Below are 24,004 nucleotides of genomic sequence, written 5' to 3' on the forward strand. Positions count from 1 at the left end.
GACCTTGGGTTCCCATTCAGTCGGGTTGTATGCAACGTTGCAGAAATCATAGAGGAGATTCTTGTAGAAATACAGAAATCAAAACTGCTGGGAAAAAGGAGCCAGACAGTGCCTTTCAGAAAAAAAATAGAACAAGCAAAGGGATTCCAAATAGGCAAAGGATATCTTTAAATATTGGCAATTGCTTATTCAGCATGTGAAGCTGTAGAAGCCATACAGTTCTAGGCAACGACAGCACAATAGCATGGATATTGATGGCCTGAAAGTCCTACTGATCCACAAAAGATTATGTTATTATGTTCCTCTACTATAATACATGAATTTTTGCATGTAAAAATCTTTTTTTTAATCTAGTAGGATATGCTAAATGATGTTCTTACATGTTTTTGACTGCATTTGGCTCGTCATGTAGTGTAGTCAGCACATCCCCAAATTTAAGAAAACAGGATTTAAGCCAGCCAGCTGTTGAGTACTCCCAGAAGGGAATCAAAGGGAGCAAACACCTCTTAAGCAAAACTGTACGTGAGATATTTACTATCACAGAAGACCTGCTAAAGGATGAAGAAACATACAGCATTTAAAGAGAGAGGATGTCTTCATGCTCACAGTGTCTAATAAGACAGGCAAAAGCGAACATGACGATGAACAGAGACTGGCTGTGGCCTTGGGGTTGGCCCATGACTGTGTATAAAATCTCTCTAGGTGTTCTCTGATATGTCTGCTCACCTCGCCCTGCAGTCTGTTTAAGTATTAATTAACCTTGCAAGAAAACAAAGCTCAGATGAACAGAACCAATGTTGATTTCTTAGCTTGGGTCAGTGAAACTGGCTTCTGACAACATCTGCTTCACGTGCTTTTCCACTTGCACACTCTTGGGTTGCCCACAGGTGTAGGTCAGGTCGAAGTCACACCAGCTACTCTGAGTGGGTACTACCTCAGCAGCTGGAAGGAGTAAAAAATTTGGAGCAATTCTCCTGTGAGCCACAGTGATCTGGGCAGCCTCTCTAATTCTGAGACAACTCAAAGACTCTCCCAGAAATTTAGGAGCCTCTGTTGTTTCAGTGGACTCCCAGGGTCAACTGCGAGTGGCTGCAGGAGGTGAAACTTTAAGCAGACTACAGCCTTATAAAATTTCAGCAGACACATACTTGAAAGCCTAATGATCAGTTTAGCTTGGCTTAATTGGGTTTATGTGTTCAAGGATATCCTGGCAGCTACTCTGGGAGAAAATTAAAGCTGGAACAAAATTTTGTTGATCTAATGGAGGACCTGAGCCTACCTCTGCATGAGAGGCTGCTCTTAGCTGGCTCCTCGTAGCTGGGGAGATGGGCTGAGCCCAAATATTTCACTGTTCATCAGTCATAAACTCTGTTTTGGGGGAGTGACAAAGCTCTGTGCTTGGGAAGCTGGTGAGTTGGCTCAGTGCTGCTTGCTCACTCACTTTCTCTCCCTTTCAAGTCTCATCCACCCATTGCAAAAATGAGTCCATGATGAATAGACTTTTGAATTGGCTTATAATTGGTTATTCTACTCTATAATATTAATTTTCATCTTCAACTGTTCATTGATCGAGGAATACTGGATGTGGATTGTTAGTTTTCTTTGTGACACTTAAATTGAAGAATGATTTGGAGAGCATGTTACTGCATATTGATGACATTCTCCATCTCTTATGTGTTTTTAGAGTCTTTCTCTTTGCTTCTTTGGAAGAAGCAAATTTAGCTTCCAAGGCTTGCATATTTTGCCTATTTTTATTTAATAATCAACTATTATTAACTTCTAAAAATGCTGAAGAAAAATAACAAAACATGCAACTCTATTAAAATGAAGAGAACTCCCCTCGAAAAAGAATTAGTCAGCTTTGCCCCTCTTACCAGTCTTTCTGATTTGCTTTCAAATACTTCCACTTCTCTGTCTATGCTGCAGTATTTCCAGGTGCATGGTAGCATCCTGACTTCTTGGGCTTTCTTACAGACCACAGCGAAGCTGAAACAGAAGCATTTACAGTCAAGATTATTTATGCTAGTCAGCTCACTGCAAAATGTGTGAATACAATGGATTATGTGAAAGCTTATGAACAAATAACGCACTGAGAGCATCCATAATACGGAAATTCAACAATCAGCAGTTTGCCACCCACAACTGGAAGAGATGACTCAGTTTGATCTCTGGGAAAGGCTGACATTGTCATTGCTACATGCAAAGTGGAGAAGGGCACTGATGGCTGCTCCACGTGAGCATTTAGTGGCCTGGACACTCCTGCAACTCAGGGGACACTGATCCTCCCTTTGGCACAGCTGTTCCAAGGGCTTCAGGGACTGTGCGCTCTCATGTGAGTTGCTTTCGTGGGGAATTTTTCTGTCAAAGCTGCTTGGTGGCTTTCATGCAGTCAGTCACACCCTGTGAAATAAGTTCATCATGCAAGTGCAATAACCTGCTTTCAAGCTTCCCTTGATGATTTAATTTCAAACAAAAAAGTATCACAAGGCTGTACTCTTTGCACCTCAAATTTCCATACTTCTAACAACTTGCTGCTGGAGCCTGCCAAATTATGTAACTTCGTTCATTTAAAAATTCGTTTATTTTATCATTGTCTTCCAAGAAGTGCCAAAATTAATTTTAATTAAAATTTGTATTTAGGAAACAATCAACAAACCACACACATAACCACATGCACAGCTTGATTTGCTGCTGGGGTGAACCATGGTATGCCAAGCTTCAGCCTGAAGCTAATTTTTTACAGCCAAGTTATAAAGCCCTGAAAAGGGGGTTTTATTGTGGAAATGCTGACAGAACCATAGTGGTGCTACTAGCTGCCTCTCTAATTAGTTTAAAGAATGGAAAGTTGTATTTTGCAATATGTGGTAAGCCCTCTTTTCCTGATGTTGCTGGTTTATGCCAAAACTACAGGATTAATTTGATGTTATTACAAGTTTGAAAAGAGGAGTTTTTTGCTGTCATGAGAGTTTAGTACTTTCAGGCAGTAAACTGGATTTGTACTTTCAATTATATAAATATTAAAAGGTGCAGTTTTGATTTGGTTTTGGTGACAGTAGCAGATCCCTGCTGTGTTCGCTCTACTTTGAAGAAGATGTGGAGTCCACATGGTGTTTCTTGCATGTTTTCCAGAGACTACTTTTAAATTCCTTCAATAAAAGTTACTTTTATTCCTGCTTAAGTGTTTTGTGGTAATGTTTACAGACAAACATCCTGCCAGCAGATTAAAGTAAATAAAAGACAGGACACCAGTAACATAAAACACATCATTTTACTACTGTTCTCCCACCACCTGCACTCCATCTTCTCCAGAGCTGCCCATTTGTAATTATGCCTACCTGCTCTGGGTTCCACTGGTTTCAACTTTTGCAGTGTACAGGGAAGGCAGCAGAAGCCATTTACCCTCCCACTTTCATTGTCTACTGCAGGGTTGCTGTAGTATCACTGGAGTCGAGCAACTTCTGTAATTTACCATCTCTTCAACAATAAGTAGTTACTTAGTCTGTGGCTGTGCGTCCTATTGCAGTTCTTACCAGCTCCTGCTAACAAGCCCACACCTCATACACCAGCTACCCATGACCAGGAACAAAAGAGCATTCCTTCCTCCAAAGGTAGGGCAAGCATAAGGGAAATGAATAGCTGCAATTATAAGATTACACAGTCCCATGACATACCAAGCATGTCTTAAAAACATGCATAATTACGCAAAAATGAGTCGACCCACTGATTTAAATGAGACAACTATGTGATTAAGTGCTGTGCTATACTTTCATTTTGCTAATTTGTTTGCTTGGGGTTTTTTTCCTCCTAACACAGTACCCACAGTGTCTGGAAAATGTTACTCACTTACAGTTGCTATATAATTGCTGTTTCTGCTATTGTTAGTGTGCTGGGGCTGGGCACAGACCTCTGCATCAGGGAAGAGCTGTAGTGAGGGTCTAAAAACTCATACATATTTGTTTAAAAAATACTGCTATTCCTTCAAGAGCCTACAAATCCTCATTAGTTATTATACTGTCAGGAAAAAGTGTTATATTTACACCTGAAAACAAGCCATTGCAATCCCTCTCTCCTTTTTGGATATGTCTCCTGTTGTAGTCAACATTATGCTATTTTGCACTACATGGATTAATTGAGAGACAATAAGAAATTAATCTGTTCTCTTTCTTCCAGTCCCTGCTTTCTACTCCCATCCATCTACAAGGAGTGCCTGTCTGGTACTTGACAGTACCTGCAAAGGCTTTGACACTGAATTTAGTATGTCTGCTGAGATTACACTAACGGGAACAGCGGATTATTTTCTAAGTGCTAATCCTTAATGCAGAAATTTGTGCTTGTTCAGCAAAGCAAGGTCTCCATTTCCTTTCTCCTTTGTATTTTATTTGCTGCCACCTAGGTGGGAGGCAGCCCCTTAGGAAGGACCCGATGGGCCGGTGCATCGCAATTTGACTCAACCAGATCTGACCCAAGAAGCAGTGCTCAGAATTAGATCACAGTCTCTGCATGCATTAAGATCTGCAATCTACAGTAGCTCTGCTAGTCTGCTGAGCAACCAGACTGGCTCTGATTGAAATTACCATTTTGATGCTCTGACCTTCAAATCTCTTAATAAAGCAGAAAACGACTTGTCCGCTTGTCCTTCTGGCTCTGGGGAGGCAGAGTGGCACCAGCTGAGCGAGCCAGTACAAGATTTAACTTAATACATGCTCCCAAATAAGCACCAAGGCAAGAAGGAGAAAACAATTGAAGAGGCTGATCCTCATTTACAGTAGGGGCTGCTCCCACTGTCACACACACAAGGTCAACAGGGGTCCTGCCAGTGCTTTGCTAAATGGGCAGTAACAAACACCTCCTGCTTCAGCTCCAGCACCTGGGTACAGTTTAAAACCCACCACCAATCACACACTGCAACATTCACTCCAAATACTTTGTACTTACATGACCATGTTCAGATGTCTGGCCACTCTGGAACTGTGAGCTCCTCTTCACAGCTCAGAGAAGGAACGGAAATGGGGAGTTTCTTCAAAGGTGGTGCTTGTAGCAAAGGGAAATAACTTCTGTGCTAATCTGAAGATCACATATAAAGTAGATAGAATCAGTGATACCCCCTCCTAGGGCAGTTGTACCCCAGGAAGCCTGGAGGAAAAGACAACCTCATCTCTGAAAAATAAATTTTTCCTTTAAGTGTTGTGTCACCATTTGATACTAAGTAGTAGGTAAAAGCTAGTATTCTGGTAAAAGCAAGAGAGGATCCAGTGAAATAAACTGGATTATTTTATATCTGTTTGCATTGATTCCAGAATAAATACAGGAAAATACCAAGACAACAGCTCTCAAGGACAGTAAGAATTGCAAGATTCTTTTTCAGCCAAGAGATATAAAAATAATTATGTCATGCTCTATGCAAAAATCACTGAAACAAGATACACCCATTTCCCTGACAGACTTCCTCACAAAAATAAATAACCATTCTGCATGAAACTACTCATCCTGAAATTCAAAGCAAAAGGAGTAAAGTAAAACAATTTGCCAAGGTCTATTGTAAAAATAAATAAATAAATTGGAGAAATAGTAAAAGCAAATTGAGGAGACTGGTAAAAATAAAAATGAAATGCATAGATATGTGAGAAAAGATTTTATGTTGTATTATCCATGAAGCTGGTAACTGGATCTTATTTATTAAACATTGTCATTATTAAAACTAAAATATATTGATGTTTTTCATGAGAATCTACAAGTACTTTTATTGCTTTGTAAAACACTATTGAATTTTACTCCATAAATCTAATCTGTGTATAGATTTTAAGGGTGTTCACTTACATATACTTACAAGCATGCATAATTAATTTTGAAATGTACCTTTTTTTTCTTTTAGTAAAATCCAAATCTCATACATTGCAGCTGATCTCGTTTTTTAATATAAAAATCTGTAAATTGCAACTTAGTGTATCTAAATAACTTTGGTCTGGAAATCTTGTAGGAATAGAACTTGATGTTATATTTCCAGTAATTCCTGACCTCAGCCTTGGGGAACTATGCTATACACACCTTTCCAATGCTATTTACTCTTTCAGATTAAAGTAGTAAGAAAAATAATTAGTATTATTACTATGGTATGTTGTCAAAGTAGATGAAAAGGATGATTAAGTAAGCACTGAAGAATTGTCTGAAACCTGTATCAATATTCCAAAGAGTCTGATTAGCTGCTAAGAGAGGACCTGGTTTGGTTTGACTAATTTTGAAGAAAGGTTCAGGTTGTTGTAACTGACCACAGATAAACCCATAATGAAGACCCGGTAGGTGCACATTCAGGCTTTTGATGTTTGAGGAAATGTTACACACCACCATTTCCCTGGGAAAGCAGGAACTTCCATATGGAAGAAAAATGACCAGAGAACACAAAGTGCCTCTAAGGGGTGGAGCATCTGTTTGTCCCAGATGTAAAGAGCATTAGAGGTACAGATCCTGAAGGTGACATCCAGCTGGAATTTGCAATAGTTTCAGTCACACTACATTGACAGCAGCCTCAGGGAAAGGGCTTTGTGCCAACAGAGGCACTGTACCAGAAGGGACAAGAGGAAGGAAACATCTGATTCCTACTCATCTTACATCTATCTCTCCTCCTGCTGCCTACAAGCACCATGAGCAGGAAAGCCAGCAGCGCTGTAAGGGCAGCCTGGGCATCTCCCCCACGCCTTTGCAGGGCCCCAGCCAAGGGGCTCTCCATTCCCTGGTGCTCCTGCAGTGGAGCAGTGCAGAGTTTCTGTGCCTCTTGCTACTGGGGCCAAAACTGCGTCACAGCTGGGCTGTGAGGACCTCACCTTCGCCTCTTGGGAGGGAAACTGAAACAGAGGGAAAAACGATGTGTGGAGAGAGCACTAAACCTGAGATGAGTAAGACAGTAGTTTTCCTCCAGAAATGTACACTGGGTGACACTGTGGGGAGGTGGCCAGCATGGCTCCAGCTCAGCCATCAGCAGCTTGTGGCTCCCAGGCACCAAACCAGCAGTGGGCTGAGGCCAGCACAAAATAAGCTGGTTTTGAAAATGCTCTGATGCTTTGTTCTTGGAGCCACGGAGTTTTATTTTGTTTCCATTGATACCAGTCATGCATAGCAAGAGACTTTTGTGGACCCAAAATTAGCAGGGCTGTAATATGGGTTTTTTTCCCTCCAGAAAAATTGTTATATACCTGAGACTTCTCTCAGGGAGGGAGTGCACCATAAAAATTTTATGTGTGTAGTAGAACTCTAAAAGCACTGTGATAACAAGCCCTGTGTTTTAAACAAAATATAAATACCGAATTCCATATTAGAAATGGTGTAGTGGAGGCTCAAAGGATCACTCTAAAAATTAAGGACCACTAACTCTAAACCAAAATGAAATCCAGGGAGCTGGGAATACCAGACTGATTATTAACAAAGGTGTGTCATCCACAATGAGTTTGGGTGATCAAAGACGAAAAAGATTCACCCAAACACAAATGAGATTTAGGAGCTGGACATGGGGGCCAGCAGAGCAGGGGAGTGGGCTGGATTCAATGGTGTTCTCATTGCTGAATGAAGCAGACGAGATGCAGGCTTCCCATCCCTCTGCCTTCTTCCTGCTATCCTTGTCCTTGTGCCACCACTCACCCATGACCCTGTGTCCAACCTCAAAAGATTCTCCCTACTCACACTGGGGCCCCATGCAGGCAGAAGAGACCATGGCAGCCTGTAGCCTCTTCTCCAGTTCTCTGTTCTATCACCTTCACAGAACTCTGTGTCAGATCCCTTCAGGAATGTGCAGCCAGTTCCCTGCAGGGGAAGAGGCAAGAATTGGTGTTGGCTGCCACACGCACTTCTCAGTATGAGGTCCAAATCTGACACAAGTGAATCTCCAAAAATGTGCTGTGCATAGAAATATTTAGAATTGCTTTCTAGGCAGGTCTCACCAGTAATGTGTGTTTAGCCTCAGCTGTATAGTAGCTCAGAACTTAGCTCATTTTTTGTAATTGGACTGCATATTGTCTAGTGTACTGGTAGCTATAGCCTGAGTCTCCCAGTTTACCCTCCCCTATCATTTATCCCTCTGCAAAAGAATTGCTAAGTGGATCTAGAAGATGCCATTCTAATCCAATAGGCTTCTATCTCCATTTTCTATTCTTGCTCCACAAGCACAAGCCACAATTTTAGGGATGCAGGTTTATATGGAATACACATTGAGTGCTACTCAACACTGCTTCTACTGAACAATATGATAACTGTTCTGGTTCTTTGTTAATCAACAGGCAAAGAGTAGGCAAAATAGGCTTCAATAAGCAAAAAATTCATTACCCCAAAAATGACTAGGAAGAAGAAAATACTTAGTACTATGCTTTCCTTCTGTTCCTTTTGAAAAATTTTAATGACATGTTCCAAATGTCTAAAACGTTTATTAAAAACGTGTGAAGCTATCATCTGTATACTTTTCTTTTAGGACTCTTTAACAGACCTTCTGAGAAGTCCCAGAGATGTTAGCCAACCCATTAAGGGTAATGAATCTTGGCATGAAAGAACAGCACAGCAGCAGCTACACATGAAGCAGCCTATACCATAAATTATCTCAAATACAAACCCAATTCCCCTTGTTTATCATGTATATAGAGCACCAGCATTCAAGATTCCCTCCAGAAGTGCTGGACTGTGTGTAATATTACTCATAGCATAACAAGGTCTAGTTCTGTCATTGCAATTGCTTCTTTCCTCAGATGATAAACTACAGACATGCAGCAATAGGAAGGCTATCCAGAGAAATAAAAATATCAACAGGTTTAACAAAAAGTCTGGAGCAACTGCATGAAGAGGTGAATAAACGTTACTGCAGATGTCCTTGAAGTATGTAATTAAGTCACCATCGCTGACAGAAGTTCTTTGCTGGTGCAGCACAGTGCAGCCCTGTGGACCTCAATACTGAGAATGGGTTGATTAAGAGTAACTCAAGATCAGAATATAGCACAGAATGTGCAAAGCCCACCATTCTGCATGGAGATAGATTTATATCACAATTAATGCCCCTTAGTGCCAATATTTACCTGCCTGTGCTACCTCCAAGAAGGAATCCCCACATGTATGTCTGGGACATTGCTAAATCTATGAAAATAGCCCATTTTAGTACAGCCCTACCTGCTTCAGCTATGCAGAAATAATCCCACCAAAGGTCTAAGGGATGGTCAAAATCTGCAGGAATCAGAATTCAAGTCTGGAAGTCATAAAGAATTAGAAGCAGAGAGGTTCCTGAACAAGGAGCTCTTGCCTTGGATGCCACAGGCACGTATTTTTAGGCAGGCAGGCAATGCTGACATGATGCTCTGCCAGTTTAGCTGTGGTTTGTAAATGTATTTATTTACAAATGCAACGGAGACCTCAGCCTGTACATGTTGCATTTGCACATCAAATAATATTGGTTTGGTGTGTCTTCCTGATTGTATTTCAGCAGTCCAGGTTTCCCTGCCTTTTTAAACGGCATAAATGGCAAACTGTAGGTGAGGTGATTTCCCCTAAACACCTGAGGTACAAGGTTATGCAGGTACAATCAAAATTGGATGCTCTTCCTAAGGAATGAGGTGAAACCAATGTTGTTTGAGAAATGTATAACCCTGTAATTATAACATTTCCTGTGCTGGGGTGGTCAGAGTTTTACACTTAAGATGCACATTACAGTTTTACTGACTGAAAAGTCACCCAAAGACTGGATGTGAAACTGGACACCAAGGTAGGCGGCTCTTCTGGAATTCAGTTCTACAGTGCAAGGAAAATGGAAGCATTAATCTATCAGATTGCTTGAAAGAGAAGATTGTAATTAATTGAAAGCCCTTGGAGGTTTGCAATGTTGGAAACAATTTCCAGAGAGGAAGGTATCAGTACATAGTCACAAAAAAGCTGTTGGCAGGTTTGGGCTGTATATCAGATTTCTGCAACATTTATCTGCCATAGTACCATAGTGTTTTTCCTACAAGCAAGTACAGTATACACTTATTGTGTATATTTATGTGTACAGAATATCCATCTCCTGGTATCTATCACCTGTTTACATACACACATAAATGACATCCTGTTAAAACTTAAGTACAGTCAAATTTGAGCATCTGCAACATCTTTTTTGCTGTTACATATTTCTTGAAAAGAGTTCTTTTATATGATTATTGCCAACCCTTAAAAATTATCCCATGGAGCAACAATGTATGAAGCAGATGCAGCCAATAAGAACGTAAAAAAAAAATAAGTATTTCCACAAGACTTATGCTGCTTGGGAATTTGTTATCTCTTGTAGCTGGAAGATTCTGTTGGAATTTGTGTATAAGCCATGTTAGTTTTCTGTGGCAGGTTTTGTACATAACAGCAAGTTTCTTGTTAGTTCAGGGCAAAAAGTCATCTTTGGAGCAGTTGCCCCAGCAGGAGGATAAAAGATGATGGTTGGTAATTACATCAGGTTTGCACTGTTGAGCAGATGTTCTTGCAGATAGATTTTGGCTGGCATTTATAGAACAACACTAGTGAATCTCATGATAGCATTGGAGGAATGCTGCCACAAGTAGATGGAGCTGCCTGCTTCTAATAAAAAGATTTTTAACAGAAGAAATAAATTAAAATAAAAAAGAAGTGAAAAGTGTACAAGATAAACTACCTCACAAAATGGTTTTTGGGGTTTAAGAGTTAGACTTAACCCTGAGTAACCTGAATGTGGCCCAGCCAGTTAGACCTTGTCTTAATATGGTACCAGTTCTCAATATCCGGAATGGTCACAATGCTCTGCGTAGGGCCAACATTAGAGAAATGGAGGCAGATTCAGGGCTGGGGGACATGGGAGCAGCAAAGAAATAGAAAACTAAGAATACCCCTTACCTGCCTAAAGCTGACAGCAGTTTGATGAAAACTGGACAGCAACCAAAAATTCAACATAAAAGGTGTTAGAAAGAGAACTCAGCTCAACTTCCATGTCTGACTTTATAGGGATAAAAGCAATATAGTGGGAAAAAGGATTCTACTTACATCTTCGAAGACAAATCTAAATGTTTAAAAATATTAACTAGTTGTAAACCAACATTACTCACTGCTGGGATGGAGAAGCATTATTTCATTCACTTTATGCTTGGAAAATAAGCTGCTTAACCAAACAGCAACTTGGCTGCAAAAACGTAATTGTAGCTCAAAATCTCCCACTCTCAATCCTGTTCTCAGTCTGTAGATAGGTTTCTGAACAGGTTCTTTTTTAAGTGTTAAGCTCAATGTAAAAGGCAGAATGGTGAAAATATGCCACAGTCTGGGAAATTCTCAGTATTTCTACCAAAAAAAAGCTTCTGAAGACTGAACACATTTCTAAATCATCTAATTCAATGTAACTTTCTACAAATTTGTTGTGCATTTAATAATGGAAATAAAATATCATAACTGGAGCCGGACTCCTGATTTGACTGTGCTGAGGGCTGCCAGAATGTCTGTTAATGGAAAGATTTATTGACAAGAAGTGTTTTAAAAACAGGGCATTTACAATTAGATTAGAACCATTCCCCTTCATTCTACCTATCCTCAGGAATGCTGACTTTCAAAATCCCCTCCTTATTGTGTTGGGTGAACAATGCTAAAAAAAGCTGCAAACCTGTCCTTACTGGCAGGTGCCAGCTTGCAGAATCAGATCTGTGAGCTCCACTCGCTCTATCCTGAACAGGGCATCAGACACTGCAAGGAGTGTCAAGTGGAGTTTCCTGTGCAACGCCAAGGGTGTTGGGAGTAATAAAAGAGACTGTGTGCTTGCCCAGTGCTTTGCTTTTAGCTCTAAGTTCCAAGAGGGAAAATTTCATCCAACAGTCACATTACAATAAATTCAGAACATTTCTTAAGGCATTCAGGGCTAATACATGCCTCAACTGCAGCTAAAGGTGTTGTTTATTGTACTCACTCCAGGACTGAATTTTGCTGGAGTTCTTCAAGAAGAAGAACTGTGTTACTGTCAGGAGAAAGATGTGAATAAGAAGATGGCTTAGAGCAAGGTTGCTAGAAGAGAAAGTGTCAGGAATGGGGAGGGACAAACCAGCCAGTTTAAAAACTTGACTTTTAAATATAAATTAAAAATAGTCTCAAAATATCTCTCCCAAATTATGTTCTTTTATTCCTTTCTCCCAGTTTTGAATTGAACTAGACAACAGAATTGCCGTGAGGAGGGTATTGCCTCAGGGTCCACAACGGGACAGTGCTGATGCAGGGGGCTCTGGTCAGTATAGACTTCTAGAAGGAGAAAGCAAGCAGCCCATCTCAGTCCCAGATCTGTAGTGTCACTGCTCACAGTGCATATTTGCCCAAACTGCCAGAAGACAAGAGAAAACCTTTTCTCTCAAGTTTACACTTAGGTAATAGGCATATTTTTTTTCAAATGTGTTTGACTCCTCCACCTAAGGAATAATTTGATTATTCTCAACAGTATGGTTTACCTTTGCAAATGCAAAAGAGAAAATGGAATACAGCAACTCACATGGGTAATTCCTGGTTCCATTGTGGTTTTCTCATGGTCTCTCCTGTCCACTGGCAAGGTGAGGTCATTCTGCCTTGCTTCCTTTCAACCCTCTTCAAGTGCACTGAAGTGCAACTGGTTCAGTTTTCCTGGAAATCTACAGTCTGAAAAAGAGGAAGTGCAATTCAGGGATACACTTCAGGTGTCATATGGAAAGGCACCCCAAGGAAAGCGAGAGGATAAAGAATCAAAAAGTGGAGGATAAAGGGAAGGTTGAAAATACATTGCTTCAAAAAGGTAAAATGAGATCACCTCAGTTATTATGTGATCCATACAGTGTGTTCTTGACCTTTTTTGAAGAAATGGTACTCAATTCACCATACCATCACCTATATTTGTAATAAATCAAATGACAAATGTCATTTATTAGAACACTAAGGTTTACTGTTTAAGTGATTAACCGAGAATTATTTGTATGATTAAATGCTGGAAAATAATTTGATTTCACCATGAACCTATAGCACAGTTCTCATTACACAGAAGTGCTGCATATTAGTTGAAGCAAATTTACATTCAAAGAGTTTCTGGAGTGGCTGCTAATCACAGGCTGTTAATTACTGTCATTACATTCGACTGCTGAAGAGACTAACCGAGGAATCAGTCTCATGATCTTGGTATTTGAAAGTGATCTTCACCAATAAAAACACATCAGACATACAGAAATTGCAAATTGCTGAATTTGCTGACGCAGTGGAAAATTCTGCTGACTATAAGTACCCATCTGGTGATAGATGCATTCTTGACACAGTTTCAGTGTTTGGACTTAGGAAATAATGAGTATCAATGTCCTAGCTAGGGAATATGCAAAGATGAAGGAGCCCTTTGTATCATTAATTAAGGAAAGTAGTAGCAGAGCTCGTTCACAGATAAGTGACTGTACATAATAATCATGTATTTATATGAGGAACTGTTATGCTATATAACTATAGTAGCAATTAGGTTTTCACAAAGTAGTTTTAATAAAAGGCATACTTACGTAATAAATAAACAATTAATTTCCATGGCAGATTAATTACACGCGGCTTAAAATGGTCACCACGCTAAGTGAAACCTATAGAGGCAGATTCTTACAAATGCAAATGTACAACTACATGCTTACAAGTGAACATATTTTTCACTTGTAAATCAAAAACTTACATGCAGGAATTTCAGAATAGATACCTCTGTAAAAAGCAGACCCATACATGATTTTTGAGCGAAAGAAAGACCCAAGCTTTCTGTATTCAGGGGACATGGATGGCCAGCCTATAAACAGTCCCAAGCAAAGAGAGGAATCTCTTGAAAATGTCAGATGCCCCACTTAGAACTTTTAACCTGATGATGTGAGAAATCTTTCCTGTGGCGTCTTCTAACATCTTTTCTTAGCTTGGTCTTTAACCTCATGAAAAGAACAGGGAGGGGATAGCTCTATTTTCATCCATATGGCAGGGAACCATTAACATGCTTTCTCTGATACAGAATAGGCCTATAGAATTTGGAATTAATACATTGTTTATATTATTTCTCACATAACTCTAAATTATATTCAAAACACTGCAATGATATAGCAAAGCCAGATGCTGTAGTATATTAATATTTCATAAAAATATGGTTTAACACTTTTTCAGTTCATGAATTATCTGTAAACAGACAACCGCCTTCTTGAATACATTCATTATTGGAAGTTATTGTACTATAACGCAAGGAAATAATTCCTGATTAGTTGCTTGTTTACAAAATAATTTGTTGCAGATACTCTATATTCCTGTTGATGGCATGCTGCAAAAGCTAACAAGCTTTTCTGGACAGAAGAAGGGTTACGCTTCTGAGATGACGGTCACCTACAGACAACATATTGAGAGTTTTGCATGCTATGAATGTTGAGGAACTCAAAAAGCTCAATTACATTTCAAAGAAATGCAATCTCTTTTTGGGTGTTATCAGTAACCTTCATGGGAGGGAGTACACTGGGAATAACAGCTCAGAAAACTGTGTGCCAAAGTAGCATATAAATTTAGTATGTTCTCATTCGAAGTAAATTAATGCTCTGTATTGTCCATGCCATGCTCTTGGAAAAATACAGATTAGGATACAAATCCTGCCTTTGAACATGCACATGAAGCTCCTGTTTGTTGCAGTGGCTAAATTCACTTTATACCCCCCAAGCTACCCTAAAAGTGGTCTCTCCGAGAAGGTTCTCCCTTTGTCTAGCTTCTACTGGCCACTGGCCCTCTCCCCCCTCCCATCCCTTCTCCCACTGGCCCCTGTTATATCATTCAACCTTGTCTCTGCCCCCTAGCCCTCAGACTACTGGTTTTGGATACTCTGCCCGCCTTTGGGAGTTTTCAGGATAAAACCGGCGCGGGCTCTCGGTTTTGTGTTCTTCTTGCCTCTGTTCCCTTCGGGGTGCTGCCATTAAACACCTCGGAATTGCACGCAGAGAACCCCTCTCGCCTCTGTCTCTGGTTCATGCACGGCCTGTGGGTGTGAGCGGCTGTTCGCGACCACCTGTGAGGGTGAGGTTGTGTGCACACGTGGGTGCTGCCAGAGCGCCGCCTGAGCATCTCCACGAGGGACCCAGTAGGAATAAACATGGCATTGATCCACCGAAGCTCTCATTCAATACCTGTTGTGTTCCAGTTTAATGAGCACCATTTATTTTCTGTAATTGATTTGAAATTTCTTCAAAGAGATTCTTTTAAATTATTCTTACTTTCCTGGCTACAAGGGAAACCCTCTTCTTCATCCACAAATAGTGCTGCAGGACTTAAGGGCAGCTAAGTTTAAAAGTTGAGATACCCAGATATTTTGAGGTGGTGGCGGTGTCTTGGATTTTGCTTTTGTTTGGGTCCCCTGCCCCTACCATCCTACAGATTTGGAGCAATACAGAAACAGTAACTTTCAGATTATCTAAGTCGAGATGGATCAAGTGATATTGGCATGATTTGACACTGCACCTGAAGAGCCTTAGTATCTAGAGATTTAAGGAATTTTGGGCATCTATATATTTTTTCATAATTCTAACTTCCTCTGCAACATAGAGAAGTAGAACTCATCTTAGCCTAGTACAAGCAAGTACAACCTAGGTAAAGCCCAGGTAACTTAAGAGTCATGTGTCTAGTTTCACTTGTAGAAATGACTCTGTATCACCAAAATAAACTTACTAAAGTTAAAAAAAAAGTCTACAGAACAAAATATAGCTATAGACTCTTTTAAAAATGTTTAATGCACTGAGGATTATCTGTGTCTACTTAATTCCTCCTAAGGGATTCTGAATTACTGTCCTTGGTAGGCTACCCAAGGATGACAGTGTCAGTAGATCTGAACAAAAGTTCTGAGTTGTCCAATTCTTTGTGCTTACACCACAGCCACAGCAGTACTTTGAATAAATAATCAGAAGAATTGCTCTGCAAAGTAATGTTCTTTTCCACTTAGGTTCATTGGGGTAGTAGCTTTTGAGGTCTACTAAGTCACTATTAGAGATGTTACAAAAATAATGATTGCATCATTGGACAAAAAAGGGATGTTTATAAGCAATATTTTTCCAGTTCTCAGGCAGCTCTATCTGCCAAGTTTATAGATTTGCCTTTGTACACCACCATTGTGTTTCAAAGTGGAATGCAAAGGTGTAGGTAAGTGTCTGAGGCATGAAGCCATTACACAGCAAACCCTGTGCCTCTAGCATTTCACAGGAAAATAAAAGCAGCTTAAGCAGCCTCTGTCATCTTCTTTTTCCCTATTGGAGACCTCCCACAAGACTCATCCTGAAAAGTATTGGAAAGAGAGAACTTTCCATCTGCTGAGTCTCCTCCCAGTTTATGGCACAAGCTGCTGTGAGAAGCCTCCAAATCTAGTGTGGTGTTTTCCTCTCCTTACCCTTTCCTGCAGGATTTTCTGTAGCAGAAAGGATTTGGACCACATAAATTTGGTAGGATTTTGTTGCTGCTGTTGCCAATATTATGTGCTACTAAGAAGATATGACAAAGTTCCGTTATAAAATCACATACATGGGAGACGCTTAAAGCATTCCAGGAATCCTGCTCCCCTGCACTGAGGCCACACTACATTTACCTACAACAATGGCTAAACAGCTTCTGATAACCACTGAGAATTCAGGGACTGTGTAGAGACCTGCAAGAGGCAGCAAAGACAAGCAAGCTGTTTTATCAGCAAGCTATATTCTCATCATGAGGGGCCACAATTCTATCAGGTGATAAAGGCTTTTAAAAACGCAAAATATTGGAAGTTACTGCTCTTGATCATTCCTGAGTGATGATCCTCTCTCTTTTAAAGAAATATTCTCCTGAGAAAAACTTCAACACAGCCAATTCTACTGTTTTTCTGTGCCTGGCGCTGTAAATTTTCCCCCCAATATTTAAATTTTGTCTGTACAAGTGAAATACAAGAGATTTTTCTACTAATTTAAGCAGACATTGCATATTCTGTACTTTTTATTTCTTCATCATTGAGAGTAACTATAATTGTTTTAAGAGATAGGTACTCAAAAAATCAGATTAATTTTTCCCTTTCCTTAGTGTTTCCTTTATTTTGTTATGTTGCCATTTGTGGCAGAAATAAGATCAAGTTGCATTATTTAATATTTGCTGCGGACTTTCAGTAAGTAATCTGAAATATTTACTAAGATTTTCTGCTGCCACAGAAGATGATGTTCCAGACCCCAAAGCTGTCCCAGCTCTATTTCTCAGAAGGAACTGCCCGTGGCAGTCAGGGTCCCTCCTGAGATGCAGGTTACCTTTGGTCCCACTTACTGATGTAATGGTTCCCTCTCTTGAACCTCTGCCTCGTGTTTGAAGCCAGGCTCTCCACATGGAGACACAAACCAGCCGATCCCTTCACAGCTGCCCCAAGCAGAGAACTGTCTGTCTGTCACCACAGGGGTGGCACTGTAGGTGATCAAAACGAGACGGTCTCATAAAAATTCCCAGTAGTGCCTCAGCTTACTCAAACTGAATCCTAATCATTTCACACAACTAAACTACCCATCTTCTTGTCTGGTTTGGATCTTTGCTGCAGGCTGCTTGTGTTGTGCAAGGCTTTGTCCTTACTGAAGAACTAGCAGGGACAATGACACTTCTTTCCAGGTGGTAGAAGTATGAACAATGAGCCCAGTATGTGCCTGGTCACCATGACACGTGACATTTAGAAGAAACCACTCTTTCTGTCCTTTTGACCCATGCTTTATTTACATGGAAATTTTGTCCAGTTAACTTACCTCATCTATTAAATCAGCAAAGTACTGAATAATGTTTGAAACACAGCAACTTTATTACTAAAAATCAGTCTGTGTATTATTCAAATGCCCAGAAGATTAACTGCACATAAAAATGGTAAGTTTCAAGATGAAAGATACTTGCTGTGTTAAATGTTTTCTTGATCACATTTGAGTTTCCACTGGAGTAGTCACCTCACAGAGTTCAAATAATTAAACACTGTTTCTTTCACTGCAACCATAAGTTATATGTCCTTTTGGTTAAATGTGATTTTTGTGGATTGTGGTTATCCAGATTGTTCTCAGTGATAAATTTTTCCTGCATAATTGATTAAATAATCTGTTTGCCAGTTTATCTTGTTAAAATATGTTTGTTCATTGTTTTAAGTGTGGATGACTGCAAAGAATGGAAGCCAGGAAGAGGGTAACAACCTGACAGTCAAATGTGTGCAGAAGGGACCTGCCTCAGGTAATCCTTGCATTGCAAGACCCTGCCTGGAAAACATGGAGGTGTTGCCCAGAAAAAGGTTTCATCAGGGACCCCTGATGAAAAGGAGAGCAGTTCGAGGACTGCAACAAAGGCGGTCAGCCACAAACACAGACAAAATGCTTCGGTTAGCTCAGGGCACATTCTGAACATACAAATCAATGACAATTAGAGCAGATTATGAAAAAGCAATAGTAGATAGTTGGGTCTTTGTGTGATTAAAGTGAGCTGAAGGCGCAGGGCCAGATTCTTCCCATATGCTGATGGGTTAGAGATTACAGTAACTCTGAGGAGGCAAAGTCTCATTTCCTGGGGACCTTTGAACCCCTTCCTGATGGGAGATCACATAATGACTGGGGGCCCAGTTCTATTACTGAGACTCTGCTGTTGCTGCAGGCACAGTGACTCAACTGCCCATGCTCAGACAAGACATACTGCTATAGCAACTCGTGTGATTTTTTTTTAGGATACTTCAGGTCAGTTTTAATGTATCTTTGATTAGCCTGTTTCTAAAAATGATCTTACAAGATTCCAAAGGCCACAAACATTGTCTAAAAGTATAAACTGGGTTAGGACAGATATCCTCCAACAGCTCTGGTTCTCTAGGAAGAGAGTAAAAAGTCTAAGATGTGTGCAGAGCAGTTTCTCGTCAGCTATATTAACTGAATTTCCAGTAACCAGCCATTTATGGACTGGTATTGAGAGTTTTCTCAGGATCACTTCATTTAATTATTACTAAATAACTGAAATATCTATGAATTTATCTAATCACTTAAAAAACATATTAATAATTTTGGTCTTTGGGATATCCTGTGGCAAGGAGTTCCTCAGGACCATTGCTGTTTGTACTTGACAGGGCTCTGCCAATCCAAAGAGTCTGACCCATTGATTTGAAGCAATTTTTCTTGAAAGCCAGCCACAAGAATAAAGAGCAGTAATGGCCCTAGAGAATCTATCATGTGAGAGCAGTGTGTTTAAGAGAGGTAGTTTCCATAAAGAGGTAAAAATAACCAGACAGTTTGCACAGTTTCCAGTGGAAGAATTATATGTACATTTTAGGAAGTAAGAGAAATGAGTTTCCACATTTATGAATGAACACAACTGTTCAAAAGCCAGGTATAAGAGCAAATAAACTTCAAGGTTCCCTGCTGCAACACAGCAAAATTAGTGAAGTGCTTTCAGCACAGAAATAATGAACATGATCAAGGCTTTTGGCTGCAGGGAGAAGTCTGGTTCTGGAGATCTGCACAAACTGCAAAAGCTCGAAGAATAATAGAGGGGGAAATGAATTGCAATTAACAAGAGATTATTTTAAAGCAAAAGAAGGTCTGAACAGTTCCATAAACATACTGAAAGAATGTTTGAGGATGACAGGGTAGGTGACCTGAAGAGATTGCTACTATGAGATGCTAAAAATGATTTTACAATAAATCAAATCTTCAGCTGGATATATGAACTCAACAGTGTCTTTCTACACATAAACTTGGGAAACTGAAATAGCAGAAATAACCTGCAAATTAAACAGGTATAGTGAGGGCAGTGTTACTGCTGTCTATTCCAATCAATAGCTACTCTCTCTTATCGATGATCAAATTATTTAGCAATGCAAATGGGGACATTAAGGAGCCAACACAGCTGGAGGGATGTTGCAATCCCTAACAACTATGTCATTTTCCACTGGCACACAGACTTACAAACCTGAGAACGAACCATGCCACAAAGGAAATTTGGTCTATGTGTGTGTGTTTGAATAACCACTGAGGCAAAATCTTAGGTACAGCCAACATCATCTCAAAATAGCGTGGGCAATGCATTATGGATTAGGAACTGGAGTTACCTAGACTGTAGGTGAGTACAGAACTACCAGCAGTTGGTGTCAGAACTCAGAAATCAAGTGGGACTATCTGAACTCAAGTATAGTGTTTGATTAAAGTGCACCTGATTGCCCTCAGCCAGGGTCCTCTACCAGCAAGGATTGCTAGAAACTGGCAATCTACCACAGTTCTATCACAACACAAAATATACCTGTGTATGGAAATGAGAGGAAGACCTTTGCTGCTAAGAACGGAACCCATGTTCCTAAATTACCTAAACTTCAGAGCTAAGTGACAATGACACTGAACTGCAGTGGTAGCTGGGAATAGTGGTAGAATAAAAGGCCAAAGCAGGGAACAAAGACAAATATAAGTTTAGAAGATGCAGCAACAGTTTGTCAACACCTCTGTCAATTCTTCAAGATGCAATTCTACATCTTCATAATCAGAAGCAACATCAATGCATTGCATTTTCTCTGGTGGTGGGCTCACTCTTTCTCCCCAAATACTTCAGTGCCCCTCATTCTGTCACTGGAAAGCTACCAATCTGTCAGTCATAGCCCCTGATGTCTCACCAGCAATTCTTCCTCTTGCTTTCCAAAAGCAATTGCTGCATTCACAGCACTCACAGCAAATCAATCTCTGCATCCTGCCAGATCACCAACTGCTTCCAGCACCTCCCAGCCCAGCTCCTTCCATGCTGCCCTTCTACTCACTGGCAACAGCTTTCAGGAGCTTTCTCTGCCAGTGCTGCTTTGCTCTTAGACACATGCTCTTGGACAGAGTTGAACAAAGCTCCTCAGTGCTACCCTGAAATCTTAATAACACTCTTTCCCATCAGTGCTATATAAAGATAGCAAGGGAAAAACACAACCAATTTCAACTCCAGTGTGAAGTGTGACATTTCAAAGAAGTCTTTGGCAGATATTTGTATGACAGATACCTCACAGTTGTTCAGAAACCTCCTTCACTCTCTGGTGCAATTATAGCATTTTTATAGAATTATGAGGAGCAATTCCATATAGTTTTTCTGCCTGCAGAGTGCAGCAAAAACCACACTGTCTGAATCCGAGTTGGGCTACTCCTTGCTCACCTCCATAGTCTGTGGTCACCTCAAACAGGAAAGGGAAACTGGCTCACCTCATCCTGCCAGTGGTTTCCCCTTCATCTTAACTCATCCTTGAGAGCCAGTGTGCTAGGACACAGCAACCATCCCCACCCACCTGCAAAGCAGTGAGAATAACTTAATCCAACAGAGGGGTGTCAGTGGGCTTTGCGAAGAAGGGCTTGGTAGTTAGAGGGAGAATCCAAATCACAGAGACTGGAGAATACTTGCCCACAGCCACGCAGGTGACTGCAGCACAGCAAAGCCCAAACCCCACAACTCCAGACTTTGCCCCACGACTTACCCAGGACATCAAAGCACAGAACTGCCTTTTTTTCTTTCAGCTCTCCCACACAAGTACATGACTAAGGTGACAGCAACAGGAACTACAAGAAAGTTTTCCAGTTCCTTGTTAATCCTGATGAACATTTAGAGTAACAGTTCCAGCACAGGTATGTAAAATCTAGAAAATATACAACTAGCAATTTCAGGCCAATATGAATAGTACAAATACCCTTATTTGCAAGAGGGCATGTTGCACTTATCAGGATTACTTCAGCCTTTGAGTTTTTTGTATGGCTTTTCCCCTTGTTCTCTTTTTGCCTCAGTTAATTCTAATGAATATGTGTGTGCATGTGTAGGGGATGCTATTTCAGTTGTACTACAGTAGGTAATGTTATAAATGTGTGCCCTTTCAAAACCAAAAAGATGTATGTGGTACCTCTCCTGCTTTGAGAGACAGGCCTGCAGCACTGAGCAGCTAAATGCTTTCTTGTGGCAGCAGTATTTTTCCGTGGCTGCGTGCTGCTGAAGTGTTTATCTTTGCTCGAGTTGCCTGAATATTGCAAAGCTACTTGAAATGATTCATGGGTCTGACAGATGTCTGGTACAGCTGGATGTGTCCTTGATTATCCCAAAAGTCTGGACAATGCTGTCATTCACCATTGCCCAAATTATCTCTGTATTGACTGCAGAAGCCTCTGTGACAGTACTGTAATGGCTAATTACCCAGGATACCTTTGATACTTACTTTATAGGGCTTTAGAAGAGTTTAAAAAAAAGGAGTGAAACAGAGGAAGAGAAAAGGAAAGAATTGGAGCAAAAACATACCAGTGAAAGTTATATTCTTAAATGTTCTAAAACAGTATATGCTTTAGTCTACCTGAAACTATACTGCATGGGTTATTATTCAGCCTGTCCTTTGAAAATGGTCAGATTTCCAACAAAATAGATAAGGAGGAAATGCAAAGAATCCTGACAATGATAAGTCATGGACAATAGAAGGAGCTATTAGCCAGGAGAGAATTGTATGTACAACATTCTTGAAAAGAAGATGATGAGCAGCCATTTGCCTGCTTTATATGTTGCTGGAAAAATAACGTTCTGCTTAGTAGTTAACAAAGACTGTCATAGGTAGTGATGCTAAACATGTATATTGCTATCTTGTAAAACTGCCAATAAGGAGGTATGAAAGTAAAGATCTCCTTTTCCCATGCTATCATTAGCCTGCTTTGAAAAAAGCAGTTTCTGCAAAGTACAACTATATTAAGAAAAAAAGGGTGAAAGAAGATAGAGTACAAAAATGTCATTTTTGTGAAGATGAGGTCTTAATGACAACTCATGTGAAAAATAATAGCAAATCTCTGCTTTTTAGGGCAGTCTCTCCTCGTGGTTCAGCATAGGTCCTGACTGGAAAAGCATGTGTAACCCTTTTCCCCATGAGTTTCAAACAAATCAGAAATTTCCCAAGATCCACCACAGTGAGGTTGTTCCCACAAAGTCAGTGATGACATTCCCATTGGCTTTGGTGGAGGAAGAATTTACTTACCAGAACCAAAGCTTCCAGTTCAGACTTATGTGCCATCTATCCTGAACTGGAAGATGCCACCCTAGCAGCTTCTGTGGCGATGAATAAATGATTCTGTCTAGAAACCAAATTAGAATTAGGTGACCCAAATGCATGTGCCAGGTACTGCCTTAGTGACACCAATACAGAGAACATGAAAAGAAAGATCACACCTCTGGTCGTGTGTTTGTTCATCTTGCTTACTATTTATCTTTGTTATCTCAGACTAAATAATGTATTTGTTAGAAGGTGATGAATTATTGACCAAAACATTTGGATATCCCTTCAGATAAAAATAATAACTTTCTTTATAACTCAGAAGTTAACAGTCAAATTCCAGTTAAATACTTAAGAGAAAGGTGCCTTCTCCTTGTTTTTCAGGCCCTCCAAAGAGTTTATGTTATTTGCAGGTATATGTGTTATACAAAGTCATTTGCTAAAATATAACAGTTAAATAAAAAAACAACAATTAGAATGTTTGCTGTTTAAAATGCAAGGGTTATCCATTAATTTTATTTGGGTAGAAGATGATATGCTATTATTTACATTTCTTACTACGATGGCATTATTTTTACAATTAGGGTTCCGCTACTGTTATTTAAATTTCAAAAATTCTTCTTTTTATGGCTGAAAATTTCCTTACCTTTCATTACCAGCAGAAGTGTCTATTTGTCAATCTGCTACAATATCTGCAAAAATTAAGAAACAATATTTCAACATTTGTAGCAGAGGAACTAACCACAAGCAATCACAGGAAAATATTGTCTACCTCTTTGCATGTTTATGGCACTGCAAATGGAAAGGCCACATATTAAATATTGAGCAGAACTGTAACATATGTAGTCCCATTGCTCAGGCTTCTGGAGGCTCAGACTCAAGTGCATGCAGACAAATGAAGTTTCTACTTCTTGCAGTGTGAGGTAAATCCTGACTGCTGCAAAATCTTGAAAAACTTTGTTACAAGGCAGGACAAATATTTGGTAGCACAGGCCCACTGAGAACATGCAGCAAGGCGTCAGCTAA

At 40.1% G+C, this 24,004-nt stretch overlaps 1 long non-coding RNA gene across 1 annotated transcript; it reads right to left on the minus strand.

Annotated features, from left to right (window-relative positions):
* Positions 1-1,876: 1,876 nt before the first annotated feature.
* LOC120410254 lies at positions 1,877-23,688 on the minus strand. Its single transcript, XR_005602270.1, has 4 exons — positions 23,625-23,688; positions 12,482-12,624; positions 4,936-5,064; positions 1,877-1,986 (listed from the first exon to the last, which is right to left on the minus strand). It is a non-coding gene; the product is annotated as an uncharacterized LOC120410254 (long non-coding RNA).
* Positions 23,689-24,004: the final 316 nt, after the last annotated feature.

This window comes from Corvus cornix, chromosome 7 (genome assembly GCF_000738735.6).
Source record: "Corvus cornix cornix isolate S_Up_H32 chromosome 7, ASM73873v5, whole genome shotgun sequence".
NCBI lineage: Eukaryota > Metazoa > Chordata > Aves > Passeriformes > Corvidae > Corvus > Corvus cornix.